The following is an 18,499-nucleotide window of genomic DNA, read 5'->3' as shown; positions in this document are numbered from 1 at the left end:
TTGGAGTGGTTCAGTGTTTTCTAGCACTCTAAGTTAACAACATTTTGCTTTACATACCTGCTTTATTTTTGTGTTTCTGTAATTTTCTTAATGTGCTTTTATTCACATGAATTTCTTATGTGTTTGTTGTTTTTGTTGATTGTTTGATCTGCACGACAGACCAAAAAGAAAAGAAGAAAGAAAAATTGGGCAAATGGGCTCTTTTTATTTATCTTATTTATTTTAATTCCTGATATGTTCTGTATTTTACACATTTTTTTTGCACTGTACTTGTATGCATTTAAACAACAAAGGCTGAGATAATCTGAGATTTAACCCCAGTAACCTTGACCCAAATGATTGACTTCGACAAGGAAATTCTGAAATATACCACACTTGCAACATTTGGTGCAAATCAGGATGAAAATCAGTTCATTTGTCCTTTACTAAAATGAATTAAGTTTTGTGGCCAACCAGATGCGGGTGGTGGTATTGATTTTTAAGAGGGCACACCTTTGCTTCTTCATGAAGAGGGATGTGAGACAGATTTAATGTGAATAATGATCATAGGGCTGTCCCCAGAAGAATGATTGTTGCATCATATGCTCTTTCATTTAACCCCTTTATCGCCCACCCTCAAATGAGACCATGCTGCCTCAATCACTCTCATTTTTCCGTTATGGATTTACCTACATCACCAAAATTGGATGGTGGTTCTAATTTTATGCCTGTTTGTCTATCTTCCACTTATCAGTCAGAAACCAAGTGCCAAAAAGCAATGACAAATTCTGCATAGCAAAGACAACCAATGTTCTGTGAAAATTATCTGAAAAAGAATTCAGAAACTGAAAAGTAAATAACAATAATAATAATAAAAACACTTGACAACACCACAAAAAACTTCAATTCAAATGCATGAACTACATACACACATCTGACATGTGGTTACATGTAATTTAGCTTATGAAAAGCCACTTCTAACAGGACTTTGACCTTGAAATTTGTTTCCAAAGTAAAAATTTTGTGGAAGTGGAAACTCATGTTGGTGGAGCTTTGCACTCTACGAGCACGGTGCTCTAGTTTTTATTGTTATTATTATTATTGTTATTATTAATCACAATAAACAGTATATTGAACAACATCAGTGCAAAATTTGGTGCATTTACCATAAAATGCACAACTGTTTGTCATATCTGACTCGCTAGTTTACAGGTCCTTGGTATGCTGGTTCTTGGAGTGAAGATTCCAGAATAAATTATAAAACTATACAAATAATGAGATATTTAAAGCAGTGGACACAAAAAGTCATCACAGCAAACTACTAAAAAAACAAACAAAAAAACCCTCCACACACATTAATCACTTTTCATCGATTTTTGCTGTTGGAATATCAGTCTCCATTTCTGATTCTCTTCTGATTCTGATTCTCTCAGATGTGTTCTTCAGTTTTCTATCATGCTTGATTTTCATTTTTTTGGTGGCCGCTTGTGCTTAGCTAAATAATTTTGGTAGTAGGAGAATTGTTACTGATGTGTTTAAAGTGTTGTTCATGCCTTAGCACATGGCATTTCTGTTTGAAGTATTTCTTTGAAAGTATTTCCTCATATTTCTGTAACAGAGGCTTTTGCTGTGATGGAGTGTACATTAGCACCCCCCTTTGTGTGTATGTGGTGCTCTTAACTTCACCACTCATCCAAGCTGTTGAGCAGAGTTGATAGAATCACCACAGGTGTGCACGCTCTTCAGAGATCATTGTCTCCAGGTTGTCTAATCAAAGCCTCACTTTGAGGAACCACATTAATTTATTTGACCAGGATGAGCAAATTCTAGATCAGCCAGATCTCAGATCTTTTAAGCAAAGTACAATACAGAGAAACATTATTCATTTATTTTGTATGTTTTTCATTTTCTTAGGAATTAATTAATTAATAATGTTTGTTCAAGGTTATTTTTATGCTGTTCTTTCAGCTTTTCCAATATGGATCTGCATGTTGATTTGGCTTTGGTTTTTAGTGCAGCAGATAAAACTGAAACAATCCTTCAAATGGCAATAGAATCACCAAACTTGGCACAAAAATTCCTTAGATATTACTCTTTTGAAAAAACAATTGGCCACTTGAATTTTCAAAAGGGTGTAGGGGTCAATTGAAGAATTACACGGGGTCAAAATTAAAAAATGCTCCAAACATATTGAAAACTATAACACATAATTTGTCTGATCATAAATATTCCAAAAAGGTATAGTTTGGACTATCTATTACTGAATGTTATGGAGTTATGGGGTAAAAACAGCACGAATGGTGACAAAGGTCAATTTCAGTTTGTACAGGGGTCAAAAGTGAAAGTTGCTTCAATTTGGGGAAAAACTGGTACAAATTATAGATTGAGTTAATAGGATTAATAGTTTTATAGATTAATAGTGGAATAGTTTTGACTGTGCTTAATGCTTGGTTTCCAAAATAAAGTTCAAACAACATTCATTCAGTTCTACGACATGTGACACATGCAGGGTTCTAGCTACGGTGGGTGGTGCCGGGTGGAACCGCCCAGCACTGCAAATTTCTCTCGGGTTCAGATTTCCTCTCCTGCCCAGCACGGATTTTCCAAAATATGAACTGAAATGTTGCTGAAAAATGTACCAAATTGATCGTATTTCAAGTTTATAGTGTCATACTTTTGTTTTATTTAGAAATTTCAACCAAATAATTAAAGAAATAAGAAATATATTTCTCATTTCTCATTTTCTGGGCTGATGCTGAGACTCTGATGCATGCATTTATTTATTCCAGATTCGACTATTGCAATGTTCTGTTTTCTGGTTTACTGCAGTCCAGCATTAGGGGTCTTCAATTAGTTCAAAATGCTCCTGCCAGACTTCTAACACGAACAGAAGGTTTGACCATATTACACCCATTTTGGCATCCCTTCATTGGCTTCCTGTCTCTTTGAGATCAGATTTTAAGGTGCTGTTACTGGCCTATAAAATTGTTCACGGACTGGCACCTCCCTACCTGGCTGACCTGGTTGAGCCGTACATACCGGCTCAGGCCTTACGTTCACAGGGTGCAGGACTGCTATGTGTTCCTAGGGTGAATAAAAAGTCTGTGGAATGATCTCCCTCATGGATACCGCAGTCAGTCCAGATTAAAGACTCGTTTGTTTACCCTGTTTTATTGTTAGTATTTTATGTGATTGTGTGTTTTCTTTTATTCTTTTTATCTTTTATGTTTTTATTCTTTTATTGTGGCTTTTAATCTTTTGATTCATGTTGCTTTGTTCTTTTGTGTTGTGTGAAGCACCTCTGAGGTGACTACATCGTGAGTTGGTGCTATACAAATTAATAACACTGGAAAATTTGAATTTCAATTGAAATAATCCAGAGTCTCAGTGTCCGCAGATGATTGCTGATACATTCAGAAGTTTGCGGTTTATTTTACAGTTTAAATCCTCCGTTTTGAAAAAGATCGTAGGAAAACCGCACTGACAGAGTGAGGAGGAGGGTAGGGGCAGGAGAGAGCGCACATGAGGGGGGGCCTCATTCAGCTCTTGTTCAAACAAGACAGTTAGTGGTTATATTGGGTTTTATTTTAAAGTAATGCAATCCAACTCAAACATGTTGGGAAAAAAACTGTAATGACAGAAAAACTCTGCCTGCTTGATTGGAGGAAAGAAGAAGAAAAGTGCAAAAGCTATATGCCCATCAAATATTAATGTATTTTTAACCTTTTCAATGTTATTTATTTATTAACTTAGACTTTGACAGAAACACTTTAAAAAGAACTTTGGTATTACAAATACCGCAACATAAATGTCATTTTTTTTGTCTATTATTCTTGCTTTCAATGCATCTAAAACCACTCAAAATTGGTTAAAATAGGGCTTGCCAATAACATTTTAGAGATATAAAACCCTAGAGCTTCAGGGGGCTTTGCCCCCTTGACCCCCGCTGGTGCCCCTGCATCCTCGGCCGTGAAGCATGGTCACGTAATTTACCCGGCACTAAAATTGTTCTAGCTAGAACCCTGGACATGGTGCAAACTGCTGCTTTTAAAAACCTTATTAACTCAACTAGTAATTTGCATCACTTTTTACCAAAATTAGAGCAACTTTAACTTTTGACCCCTGTACATCATGTTTTTACTCCATAACTCCAAAATATTCAGTCTCGGGTAGTCCAAACTATACCTTTATGGAATCTTTATAATCAGACAAATAACAATACAATAACATGCTTTTGTGTTGGGAAGGTGTAGTGACACGGACCCACAACAGGGGGCGTTAATGAATGGACAATGGATGAGCCAAAAAGTAACAATTTAATGTTGTGAATCGCACAACGGAATACAGACAATAACAATAGAGGAGTACAGTCGATTGTATACAAGGTGACGTGTGGGCAGGCTCGAGGATAGAAGACGTCTGTCCAGAGAAGAGCCGGATCCCACACAGCTTTCACCGCCAGCGGATCTGAAGAACACCGGAGTCGCCAAGTCCCGAGTCCCAGGTGGCCACTGTCTCCAGCTGTCAGACCAGGTACTGCTGGCAGAAACAGAAACAGTTAATGGTGGGTGTGTGAAGACACACCCAGTACACTTCCCTTGATCAGTTCCTCCGGGAGGGAGAACCTCCACCTCCAGAAACAGTTTCACCCGTGCAGCTCCTGTCAGTCTCTTCCCTGGAAGGAGTGAGAGGCGAAAAACGTCGCACTCCCACTATCCGCCAATCCAGCTTCAGACTGAGTCCACAGGAAAACGGCTGCACACAGAACAATGTTTAGATACAACAAAATTACCTTGTGGAGTTGCAGTCCAGCCTTTATGGTGATGAGTTGGATGAGTGACAGCTGGTGCTGATAAGTGACAGCTGTCACTCCCAGCGGCTCCAACGCCCTCTCGTGCTTGAAGCCCGCACTCCAAGCAGGGCGCCATCTGGTGGTGGTCGGCCAGCAGTACCTCCTCTTCAGTGGCCCACACAACACTTTTGGAGGGCGATATGCATTTTCAGAGGCCCGACGTTCATGCCCAGTCACCCAAAATGATAGATAATCTGTCATTTTGGGCGACTGGGCATGAACGGAGGGAATGAATGTCATTGCATGGACGGAGGGACTCAGAAAATGCATACTGCACGACAACAGCGTGTTATTTGCATTATTATCACTTACTGAGATACACAACACGTAACGCGTACATAAAACGTTGGCTCACTTTAACTTTTGTTATGTCGGCTGGCGCTCACTGCTCTCCAAATTCAGCAGCTGACTGCTTTGGCTGCTGTTCATTGTTGTACTATCCATGAGAAAATCATCCGGAATATCCATATTGGACCAACACACACTTCTCGCCTTTTTATCTTTTCCTCTGCGGACATTTTTTTTTTCCCCTCTGTGGACAGTTCCTGGGCTGCGCGCTATAATGTCATTTGTTTACGCACAGCCGGCGGGTATAGCCAGGTAGCGTCGACGTAAATCTATGATACCAGCCTAGCAACGCCTCGGTAAAGTGATAATAATAACACAATAACATGCTTTTGGAGGGCGGTATACATTTTCAGAGGCCAGACGTTCATGGCCAGTCGCACAAAATGACAGATATTCACCCGCGTTACATAACAAGTTGGCTCACTTTAACGTTTTTTTTCGTGTTGGCTGATGCGCGCTGCTCTCCAAATTCGCCAGGGCGTCTTCATCAAGCTGGCTGCTTTGGCATACTGTTCATTGTCGTACTATCCATGAGAAATTCATCCAGAATATCCATATTGGGACCAACACACACTTCTCTCCTTTTCATCTTTTCCTCTGCGGACAGTTGTTGGGCTGCGTGCGCGCTATGATGTCATTTGTTTACGCACACCGGGCGGGTATAGCCAAGTAGCGTCGACGTAAATCTATGCTACTGGCCTAGCAACGCCTCGGTAAAGTGATAATAATGTGGTATATTTTTCAATATGATTGGAGCATCTTTTAATTTTGACCCCTGTATAATTGTTCAATTGACCCTACCTAGCTACCTACTGAAAATTCAAGTGGCCAATCGGATTTTTCAAATGAGTAAAGGCAAATGAGTACTCGTGCCAAATTTGGTGCTTGTATTACCATTTGCAGGATTCCTCAGTAAATACTCTGTTATCTGCTGCACTATTTATGCTGTATGCCTTCCTGATGCAATGCCACATTACACAGCGAATGGACACTGGTGGTCTTGAACCAGGAACCTTCTGCTTTGGAAGTAAGTGCCCTAACTGCTTGGCCAAAATGCTGCCCTTCAAAATTATGTTTTTTTTTTAATACTCCAAAACATCTTTCCACTCTCAATTATCTCCACCAACCATCAGAGGAGGTTATGTGATTGCTTCTGTGTCTGTTTACATAATCTAAGGTTCAAAAAGTGGTTGGTAGGTTCCAAAAACATCTTGTGGAAAGTTGGCCATGGGATGACAGAAGAGTTGCATGATTTTATTTTGCTTTTTTGTTGCAATGATTGAAATCTGCCTTGAAGTATTTCCTTTGAGCTAATTCTTTACCATTTGTTGCCTTATGATGTCACAAAGACTTTAGTAATAAGAAAGTCAGAATTCTAACTATGCTGTTCTATCCATTGCCAGTGGTAAGATTGGTTGGCTTTTAAAGTCAAGGTCTGGGAGCATGTACTGGTGTCGCACATCACCCCACCACCATGCTGACACCATGGAACTGTCTTGGGTCCTGGATTGCAACTATCCAGGCAGACAACTGGTCCATTCCCACCTCTCAAAAGTAAGATGTTCTACAGTGTGGGAGTACATTTGGACTTCTCCAGCCACTGGGGTCTTCAATACTCAGGCACCTGTGTGCTGGATCATGTGCAAAGAAATGCCCACATGGTCAGACTATCTGAACTGACGCAAAGCCATTCTCGCAGTACCCAATGATCCTCAGAAGAGATTGAGTACATCCAGTCATTGCCTTTGGTCTCTGGTTAACATCCAAGTATCACAATTATACAGTAAGACAGGAAGCACCAGGACCTTAAATATTTGGTCCTTCATTCTTCTGCAAATATCATATTGTTAAACACCTCTGTCCATCATCGTCATGACTCCACAAGCTCTTCATTAGATTTGATGTTGAATTGACATTTCTTTGCTGACTGGGTGAACCCCAGTTGTAGGGTTTTTGTGTCAACAGGTAGCACACTTTCATATGCAACATTGCCACTTGAGCGTACACAACTGTATCTGCTACCCTTAAAATAGCACTAGTAAAGTGCTGCCCGGAGCAATCCAATTAATCTAAACCCTGTGCTGGTTGTAACCATTTTCATCAGGCCACTGAAAAACTCAAGCCTCCCTGAAAGACAGACATAAAAGCTGCTGTTTCATGCAGCCTGCTGTCGTGCAACGAGGAGCATATCTGCTGTTTCCCTGCTGATGTCATCTTTTTGTTTTGCTCAGAGATCACAGTCAGTGGTGCAGAGCATCTCAGGGAAACCCTGTCCATAGGAATGTGGGGCTTGATTCAATTACGACTCTAACTTATGTCAGATGCTTCGAAATGAAAACACATTTGTTTCTACGGGGGAACTTCCTGGTTCCTGCCGTTCAAAAATCCCGGCTCAAATCTTATGGGCACGCATGCTTTGATCCACAAACACACTTTGTGTGTTTGTCTTCTTCTGAAGAGTAAACAAAGTGATCACCACATCATTTTTATAATGTCTGATTTTGATAATTACCTTATGCAGTGGATGAATCCAAGACATTTGTTTATATCGGGATGGATACATGGATGTTGCTCTTCTCTTCTCTTCTCTTCTCTTCTCTTCTCTTCTCTTCTCTTCTCTTCTCTTCTCTTTTCTCGCGCGTGCACACACACACACACACACACACACACACACACCACACACACACACACACACACACACACACACACACACACACACACACACACACACACACACACACACACAGAATTTTTACCTTTTTTCACATTTCATTGTTGGCACAGTTACTTTGATAAATTACTTTATTAGTAACTATTTTTTACAGTTACTTTATACAATTACTTCATTAGCAGCTGTGGACAGCTTGTTGGCAGCTGCTAAATGTAACTATTAAAGTACAACCCCAATTCCAATGAAGTTGGGACAGCGATCGCCGGGCCGACCGGGGAGAAGGCATTCTGGTGCAGAGCGTACAGAGACAGGTGCATAGCCGACTCGATTGATGCTGTCTGCTGTGGGATAGATCAGATTAGAGGCTAAGAACAATGCTGCAGCCTCTGTGACAGTGAACAGGGAGGCTTTTATGAAGAAAACGGCAGAACAGAATTTGTAATTCTTCAGGTACCAAGACACACTTTGAGATTTTGGTGCTGGATAGCAGCGTGCATTATTTCCATTCTTCTATGTTGTAAAGGACATGTTGCACTGGAATCATAACATTTCTGAGTGTTTCCTACAGCGTTTCTTTGAGGAAAACATCCCAGAGCGAGCGAGCTTGAAAGGAATGCGTTGCTAATGTTAAGAACAGAGCCACAGATTAATTACAAAATTTCCATAAGTGTGACGTTGTGTTATGACAACTCGTTTTTAAGTGATAACTGTTCATTTTGATGCAGTCATGGAAAAAACAGCAGCCGGTCTCCACTGAGAAAACTTACAGCCGCTTTCCACTGTGCAAAAACAATGCACGTGCATATCCACTTATCATGAACACAGCCTGTTAACGGTTTACTAGATGCTCAGCTTTGTGCACATTATCAGAGTTTAGCATCAAAGTGACCATTTTAAAAAATCGTCACTATATTTGCTCGAGAGCACTGAGTCTGTGAACAGGACCTGGTAACAAAATACAATGCAACATATGTGGAAGATCTAAAATTCTTCTAACACATCTATTCCACAATGTTTGGAACTGAACAATATTCCTATATCTCAGGTTCCATGCTTGAGCACCACAGAAATGACAATATTTTGAATGAAAAATATTGACAATTATGTCCTTACTACATTTGCCCAGTGTTGCAACAGTATGATTAAGTCTGTACACAACATCGCTCCTTTCATTCTAATTTCTGTCTTTTCAGACATAATATGTATATGTTGCAGACATGAACAAGCGAAGCTCTGCAGCATCTCACCATGTCATTTAGGTCCTTCAGACTTTTTTCAGTAAATGCTTCTGGAGAGCATTAGCATGGCTAAAAATCTTCAGCTTCCGGAGGGCTTCATCTTATTTGACTTTAAGACTTCAATAGCCTTAAGACCTTCACAATATTTTACAACTCTGTCCTCAGCAGAAGCTTGTCCACATTTGTCCAAATAATTATAGATGCACTTCATATTTACAGGATCAGATGGGACACTGTTAAACAAATTTTTATATTTGCTTACAAAATGCTGTGCTATTTCTTTCCCATCACACAGACCATCAATTGTAACAGGCACTTTAGATTTAGGCTCCAATTTGGAAACTTCACTGAAAAAGATCTCTCATATTATAATATTAATTATAATATTAATATTATAATAATAGCTGCTACCATCTTTTCTTTTCTATTTCCATCTTGCTTTCTCTTTTTTCTCCTATTAGCATACATATATTGCTTCTTGGTGAATTTTATGACGTTATATAGTGCCCCATTTCTAGGAGAGCCAGCATCTAACCATAACTTATGCCAAAAGATACAATCATCACAATATGGTTTAACCTCAGTAGACCAACCTGGCCTACATGGTCGACCATCCTTTTACTCTGGGCAGTACTCAGAAATGCAGCAACACTGTATAAGATAGTGGCACCAAGAGTCTATCTGCTTTTTATGGTCCTCACTTACACAACTAGCATCACTACAGTACGTGACGTCATACTTGCACATTCTATCCAAATACTGGTCCTGACATATCTGGTAAGCTGTTATTTCATTATTTGTTACCTTATACCAATCTACATCCCTTTTGTAACTACTGTTACCATCCGATAGCTTTACTCTCTCTGACAGAACCCTAAAATTATCATTACTGGACTGTGATAAAATGGATTAAGAGGCTCACAGCACCCATTCATCCTCCCAATAAACCCATGTAGGGATTCACTAACAGTAAAATGATCTATACATGTGAAACAATCTTTAGCAGAGTCATTATATGTGTAACTTATCTCATAGCCTGGTAACTCATGGGCATAAGTACAATCAATGCGGTCACACCATTCTTTATAATACCCATCATGCACATTATATCTGGATACATCTAAGTTCATGTCACCACAAAAAATAATGTGCTTCCCATACCAACCATGCAAAAACAGCTCTACACAATCCAATACATCAATAAATTCTTGACTAACATTGGCTTTACACTGATTGTCAACTGGCAAACACAAATTAACTAGTACAAGATTACCCAATGAAAGTTCTACTGCACATGTTCTACTTGTACAAGACATTTTAACAAATTTACAAATATTACTTATAGATTTGTGCCACAGAATAGCTAAACCACCTTTAGGTTTACCAACTAAAATTTCACAATCATGAGTAGCTGCAATACCATTGGCAAGGTACTCAGGGCTCAACCCCTTAAGAACATTTCGTCTGGAATTAATTAACCAGGATTCCTGTATAAACATAACATCAGGTCAATATTTAGACAACATTTCTCTGATGAAGTCTATCTTTTCGCTGTCCATACCGGTACTGTTATATGATTTAGACTCTTAAGTTAAAATCCATAATTAAAATGCAGTTAGAATCTAAAAATGAAACATCAGTCAATTATTAATTCTAAGTCTGTATCTTCCCGGCAGGGAAACACTGCTTTCATAAAAGTACCTGCAGGCCAGATCTCTGGTTACGCCACAGCGTTCAAATGTTCAATCCCAAAGGTCACCAGTTAGTGCTTGGTGTCCCACCAATCCAATGTCGTGACCGTCACCTACAGTCTGCACATAGTTTGTAATATCATCTGTGATAGTCTGACTGTTGAAATTAGTCAGCTGCATGTACACACAGTTAGATCCTGCTCGGAGTGTTGGGGAAAGTGAAATGCACGGACCCACACCATGGGGCGTAAATGAACGGCCAATAGAGAATCCAATAAATACAATTTATTGCTGCAAATGTGCACAACAGGTCAAAATATGCTTTGTCGGGGTGTCGCTGGTAGAAATCCGCCAGGAGGGTGGGATCCAAGATGAAGCTCCTCTTCACCCAGGAGCACTCTTCTGGTCCGTAACCCTCCCAGTCCACCAGATACTGGAAGCCCCGACCCTTCCGACGCACGTCCAGCAGCTTTTTTACAGTCCAGGCCGGCTTGCCGTCAATAATGCGGGCAGGAGGCGGCGCTGGTCCGGGGGGGCAGAGGTCCGAGGTGTGGTGTGGTTTAATTCTGGAGACATGGAAAACCGGGTGTATCCACAGTGAAGCTGGGAGTTGAAGCTTCACTGCGGCGGGACTGATGATTTTGGTGATTGGAAATGTCCGATGTACCGGTCTGTCAACTTAGGTGAGTCCGTTTGCAGAGGGATGTTTTTGGTTGAGCCACACCTCCTGCCCGAGCTGGTAAGCTGGGGCTGGGGCTCATCGGCGATCTGCATGGCTCTTCGCCTGCGTCCGGGCCTTGAGGAGAGCAGAGTGGGCTGTCTTCCACACCCGACGGCATCTCCTCAGATGGGCCTGGACCGAGGGGACCTCGACCTCTCCCTCTATTGCTGGGAACAATGGGGGCTGGTACCCCGAACAGACTTCGAAGGGGGGAGAGGCCGGTCACTGACGAGATCTGGCTTTTGTGAGCATACTCGATCCAGGCCAGATGTTGGCTCCAGGCCGTCGGGTGCACGGAGGTAACACACCTCAGGGCCTGTTTCCAGTTCCTGGTTCGCCCGCTCTGCTTGGCCGTTGGTCTGGGGGTGGTACACGGACGACAGGCTCACGGTGGCCCCCAGTTCTCTACAGAAACTCCTCCAGACTTGCGAGGAGAACTGGGGACCACGATCCGAGACGATGTTCGCTGGGATACCATGCAGATGCACGACGTGGTGGAAAAGGAAGTCTGTGGTCTCCTGGGCCACCTTGGAAAACCGGTCCACTATAGTCAGGATGGTGGTCATTCCCTGGGACGCAGGGAGGCCTGTGATGAAGTCCAGGCTGATGTAGGACCAGGTGCGATGAGGCACGGGAAGCAGCTGGAGGAGTCCTTGCTCGGGTTTGTGGATAGCCCTGCCCCTGGAACAGGTCGTACAGGCCCGGATGTAATCCCGGGTGTCAGCTTCGACTGACGCCCACCAGAACCGCTGCCGGACCACTGCCATGGTTCTGTGCACCCCTGGATGACAGGAGAGCTTGGAACCGTGACAGAAGTCCAAAACTGCAGTCCGAGCGTCTGGTGGGATGTACAGCTGGTTTGGTGGTCCACCACCGGGATCAGGATGTCGGGTCAGGGCCTCCCTGACCACTTCCTCGATGTCCCACGTGAGGGTGGCAACGATAGTGGACTCCGGCAGAATGGTCTCTGGTGGATCCGACAGCTTTGGTCCAACTTCCTCTTCATGCACCCAGGACAGTGTGTCAGACCTTTGGTTCTTCGTCCCGGGGTGGTAGGTGATCTTGAAGTTGAACCTACCGAAAAACAGTGACCAACGGGCTTGCCTGGGGTTCAGATGCTTGGCGGTCTGGATGTATTCCAGGTTCCGATGGTCAGTGAGAATGATAAATGGGACCACAGCTCCTCCAGCAAGTGTCAACTGGTGCAGTCAAAAACCCGGGTTTCAACTCCCTAAACACGGCCTCGCACCGATCTGACCAGGTGAAGGGGGACTTTGTGGAGGTCAGGGCAGTAAGCCAACCAACAACCTGACTATAGCCCTTGATGAACCTCCTGTAGAAATTGCGAAGCCGAGGAACTGTTGCAGCTTCTACGGCTTGCCGGTTGGGGCCAATCTCTCACCGCTGCGACCTTAGCCGGATCGGGTGCGACGGAGTTGGAGGAGATGATGAACCCCAGGAAGAACAAAGAAGTACGGTGGAACTCGCACTTCTCGCCCTTCACAAACAGCCGGTTCTCCAATAACCGCTGCAGGACCTGACGTACATGCTTTACATGGGTCTCAGGGTCCGGAGAGAAGATGAGGATATTGTCTAGATATACGAAGACGAATCGATGCAGGAAGTCCCGCAAGACGTCATTAACAAGTGCTTGGAATGTCGCGGGGGTGTTAGTGAGGCTGAACGGTATGACCAGGTACTCAAAGTGACCTAAGGGGGTGTTAAATGCCGTCTTCCAGTCGTCTCCCTTCCGGATCCAAACCAGGTGATAAGCATTATGCAGATCGAGTTTAGTGAAGATTTTAGCTCCATGCAAGGGCGTGAACACTGAATCCAATAAGGGCAACGGGTATCGGTTGCAAACCGTGATCGTGTTCAGCCCTCTAAAATCAATGCATGGACGGAGTCCGCCGTCCTTCTTGCCCACAAAAAAGAAACCTGCACCCACGGGGAGGAAGAGTTCCGGATTAACCCGGTAGCTAAAGAGTCCCGGATGTAGGTCTCCATTGATTCGCGCTCAGGATGTGAGCGATGTACAGCCTGCTGGACGGATACTCAGCGCCCAGAACCAAAGCAATGACACAATCATAGCGGTCGGTGCGGGGGGAAGCGTGAGTGCCAGATCTTTGCTGAAAACGTCAGCAAGATCATGGTACTCAGCTGGCACCACTGTAAGATTGGGGGGGGGGGGGGGGACTCGGACCTCCTCTTTAGCAGTCTCACCGGGTGGCACCAAGGATCTTAGACACTCCCGGTGGCAGGTTTCCCTCCACTGAGCCACAACCCCAGACGGCCAGTCAATCTGGGGATTGTGCTTCACCATCCAGGGAAAACCCAAAATAATCCTGGAGGTAGGAGGTGTTACTAAGAACACAATCTCCTCCCTGTGATTTCCAGAGACAACCAGTGTTAAGGGCTGTGTCTGGTGTGTGATTACTGGAAGGAGGGTGCCATCTAGTGCCCGTACCTTCAATGGTGAAGGAACAGCCACCACAGGGAACCCTACCTCCTTAGCCCATCTACTGGCCAGTAGATTTCCCTCTGACCCCGTGTCGATCAGTACTGGGGCATTAAGGGTTAAATCCCCACAGAGGATTGTGACTGGAGTCGTGTGGATTTACGTGATGTTCCCGCGTGTGTATTATGGATCACCCTTAGCCCAGTCTCTAAGGGCGAGCGTTGGTGTTTAACCGCTTGGGCAGTTTTTCTGCATGTGCTCACTCGGCCGCAGTAAAAACACTCTCCACGGGCCAGCCTCCTTTGTCTGTTGTCAGATCTCATTTTAGCCCTGCTCGTGTCCATAGCTTCATCAGCAGGGGGAGCTGTCGTCATGCGGAGCTCCCTGCTTTGGAGCAGGGGGAGGACGGCGCTAGCTTCAGGACCTGGAAGGGAGAGGGATGGCGCGCTCCCGGCCAAGTCCTTCGTCTCGCTCCCGTCGATGTTCCTCTAATCAATTGTCTAACCGTATAACCAGGTCGATAAGCCCATCTAAATCCCGCGGCTGATCCTTCGCCACCAGGTGCTCCTTAAGGGCCGGAGACAGCCCGTTTACAAAGGCGGCGCGGAGTGCTACCGTATTCCAGCTGGCTCTCGCTGCCGCCGACGCGGAAGTTGACTGCATACTCAGCGGCGCTCATGCGCCCCTGTCGGATTGACAGTATCACATTTGAAGCAGTTTCGCCTCGGTTGGGATGATCAAACACCTGTCTGAACTCCTGAATAAACCCAGTGTATGTCGTTAGGAGCCGTGAATTCTGTTCCCAGAGCGCCGTAGCCCAGGCGCGTGCCTTGCCTCGAAGCAAATTTATGACATAAGCTACCCGGCTCTGGTCTGACGCGTACATTATGGGGCATTGTGCAAAGACGAGCGAGCACTGCATTAAGAAGTCCGCGCACATCTCGACACAACCCCCGTACGGTTCTGAGGGCTAAGTATGCTTCAGGGGATGGGGGGGGGGGGGGGGGGTCCGTTGAACGACCACTGGAAGGTCTCTGTTCTGCGACAGGTCCACAGGAGTAGGAGCTGCAGCCGCGCCCTGTCCGCGCGCTTCCACCTAAGCGGTGAGAGCCTCGATCCTACGATTGAGCGGTATATTCTGCTCGGTCACTAAATCCAGCCGAGTAGTGAGGGTGGTTAGTATCTGCTGCAACTCACCCAACACGCCTCCTGCTGGACCCTGCGCACCTTGCATCTCCATTGGTTGTTCAACCGGTGGTATGTGCCCCTCGGAATCCATGACGTGGCCGAGTTATCCTGTTGGGGAAAGTGAAATGCACGGACCCACACCAGGGGGCGTAAATGAACGGCCAATAGAGAATCCAATAAATACAATTTATTGCTGCAAATGTGCACAACAGGTCAAAATATGCTTTTATTCTGTCAATATCAATATAACCAAAGATGACGTGTGGGCAGGCCCGAGGGTAGGAGACGCCTAACCAGAGAAGAGCCGGGACCCACGATGTTCCACCGCCAACAGAGACCTGCAACACACCGGAGCCGCCAAGTCCTGAGTCCCCAGGTGGCCACCGCTTCCAGCTGTCAGATCCGGTACTGCTGCAGGAAAAGAGACCGGTTACCGGGGTGGTGTGTGAACACCCAGCAAACAAGTCAGCTGAAAATACGATTCCTTTCTGGGGGAAAACCTCCACCTCCAAACACAGGAACACAGAGTACGTGCAGTGCCTTATGTATCACTTAATCAAGTCAGAAGTGAGAAGTGGAGATGCCAACTCCTCCAACTTCCACAAACTCGGCTACAAGCTGCAAGTGTACAAAAGGTTAACGACTGCAAAAAGCTCAGATGCAAAAATCGTGTGCGTACTGCACAGAATGGCTGAGTAAGTTTACCTGTGTGGTAAGCTGATAACTCGGCAGAGTTCTGATGTCTCTCCCAGGCTTTTATGGGTGGTGGTGATGATGTAATGAATGACAGCTGTCAGCTCTGGGCTCCTGGTGGACTTCCTGCGGCAACTGCGCCCTCTGGTGCCTGAAACCGACAACAGGCAGGACGCCCTCTGGTGGTGAGCCAGCAGTACCTCCTCTTCGGTGGCCCACACAAGACAGAGACCCTCACTGTGACCTGTACCACAGATCTTAGGTGCACCAATTCTCTTAAGGCCACCAGCACACCACTGCCCTCATTGGAGCCTTTCTTGGGATGTGTCCCAGCTTGTTTGAAATCAGAGTCGCAGAGTGGGGCCCCGAAGAAGCCCAGCATATATAGTCCCCTGCTTCTCGGTTACCACCCATATAGGAGGATTATCAGTGCATACATATATAAACTTACATATATAAACTGTTACCAAAATAAAACCAACCATCCATATTGTTGTTATTGCATCCGTTTATACAATGCTATTTAATAATGAATACATCAAATTACAGTAAATAATGCAGGTTCAGTTGTTATTCATATTTCACTTGGAGTCCTACTCTCAACATTGGCACAAATATAATCCCATAGAGGTGAGACAAATATAATCCCATGGAGTCCATTCTCTCTCCATAGTGCATACACGGCTGAACTATGAACATATTTTCGGAGCACCTGAAGCCCTCAATCGCAGTGGTAATGAACTAGCTGCTGTTAGCCTGCTAGCCACCTTTTCTGTTACCTGGGGCCTCATGAACAAAGACTTGCGTGGATTTCCTACAGAAACATGGCATATGCTAAAACCCATAAACTGGCGTAAGCACAAAAATATCCAGAGGTATCAAAGCATGGATCCAAGTACATTCTGTTTCCCACTGAATGACAAATTGAGTGCACATGCACATGCGCCGAACTCCACCCTTTTCATGCCCCTATTTAAATATGTAAATCCATGTAAATAGGCCCTGGAGGTACGATTCCCCATGCATCACATCAGATAACACAAACACAGAAAAGAAAATACGTATACAGAGTGTGAGCTACAGATGATGGGAAATTACCTGGAGACACGCAGGGATAGTTTATTTGGTACCCTGTCAGATGGAATATCGTGGAACTAGAAAAATGTTCATTGGAGCGTGTGTGTGTGTGTGTGTGTGTATGTGTGGCTGTAAAACACTGTCGGCTTGGACCACGCCCATACTGAAGTTAAAATGTGAGGTGCACCACCATTGACAGTGTGTGACATTTGTTTATTGACAAATACTGAACACAGGGAGACAATTGGGGGCCTGTTAAGGATCTGCAGCTCAAATTTCACCATCAAGAAAAAGAAAACACATTGATAATAATAACAACCATCATATTTGAATGCACACATGCCCAAATTTGCCACACTGGTTTTCATTCGGAACAGTTACACAAATACACTGTTTTGTGTACCGTGCCAGCTCCAGCCTGATGTGCATTTGAGAACCACATATAATTTGAACATTGATGGAATGAATTGTTTCCTATTAACAAAAACAAATTCATCATGTGATGGCATATTTATGTGTGCAGTCAATAGCTCCAATTACATTTGGAAAACTGGCTCTTGCTGCAAATTGTGCTTTAATGTTGGAATGTGATGTAACTGGATGACATTTGGATGATTGCATTCCACAAAGCTGGCATGGCTCGGCTCAAGGTTGACCGGCACACTCCTGACCAATGGACCAGCTCCCTCTGGAATGCCCCTGTTGCCAGGATGCCCAGCGTGGTCAGCACCTGTGTAGGCACAGATAACACCTGGCTCCTCACTGTAGTGCACTCTGGGCCAGCCAACGTTCTGTGTATAACTCCAGTGACAGTGGCCTTGGTAATCAAAATTGGCTCATGAGCCAGTTATTGTCATTTAAACTATCGTCATGAATTATCATCAATTATCATCATGAAAATCCTCGCGTTTCCTGAATGCACACTGACATTGGATTGCACCATTTGCAAGGTCCTCTAACAACGCTAACACAGCCATTGTTAATGCCACACATCACTTTGCGCATGCTTTTATGTTCACCCATATAATTGCAAACACGTGGGTGTGCTGATTGTTCATAAGTGTGTCTCTGGTGTGCACATCGCTCTGATGACATCTTGTTTTCCACACTATCGACAGTTTCCCAGCATCACCTCTCTGTGTTGGCAGTGGAACAGTAGCTGTAAAAACAAACGTGTGGCCGTCAGGATTTTTGCGTGATGCACTGCACATTTCCACAGTCATTTCACTTTTGATACATCTGAACGTTGGCATGGAGACGGAAGTACACCACATTTTTGTGCGTATGCATGCTACATGTACATGAGTCCCCAAAAGAGGCTGAACTGTATTTGTAAAGATGAGTAGAACCGGCACAAGTAGAAGACGTTGATTTTGACTTGTGACTATTCCTGCCAGGCCAAGTCCCTTTGTCGTGTTATGTCTGACATAAGTACGTCATGTGTATGCATCAGCAGCTACATAGAGATTGCATGAAATACCTACAGTTTGAAAAAACAAAAGACAACCAAGGTTTTACTGGTTTACATGCTGTTGTAGTAGTCAGTGTGATCATTCAGCAGACTTGGAGACCTCCTAAAGGGC

The 18,499-nt window shown here is 44.3% G+C and overlaps 1 long non-coding RNA gene across 1 annotated transcript; it reads right to left on the bottom strand.

Annotated features, from left to right (window-relative positions):
* Nucleotides 1-1,184: 1,184 nt before the first annotated feature.
* On the bottom strand, nucleotides 1,185-18,222 carry LOC117515053. Its single transcript, XR_004562018.1, has 3 exons — nucleotides 18,126-18,222; nucleotides 6,672-6,674; nucleotides 1,185-1,194 (listed from the first exon to the last, which is right to left on the bottom strand). It is a non-coding gene; the product is annotated as an uncharacterized LOC117515053 (long non-coding RNA).
* Nucleotides 18,223-18,499: the final 277 nt, after the last annotated feature.

This window comes from Thalassophryne amazonica, chromosome 8 (genome assembly GCF_902500255.1).
Source record: "Thalassophryne amazonica chromosome 8, fThaAma1.1, whole genome shotgun sequence".
Lineage (NCBI taxonomy): Eukaryota > Metazoa > Chordata > Actinopteri > Batrachoidiformes > Batrachoididae > Thalassophryne > Thalassophryne amazonica.
The sequence above is the reverse complement of the archived record's forward strand: the minus strand, read 5'-3'. Positions and strand labels throughout refer to the sequence as shown.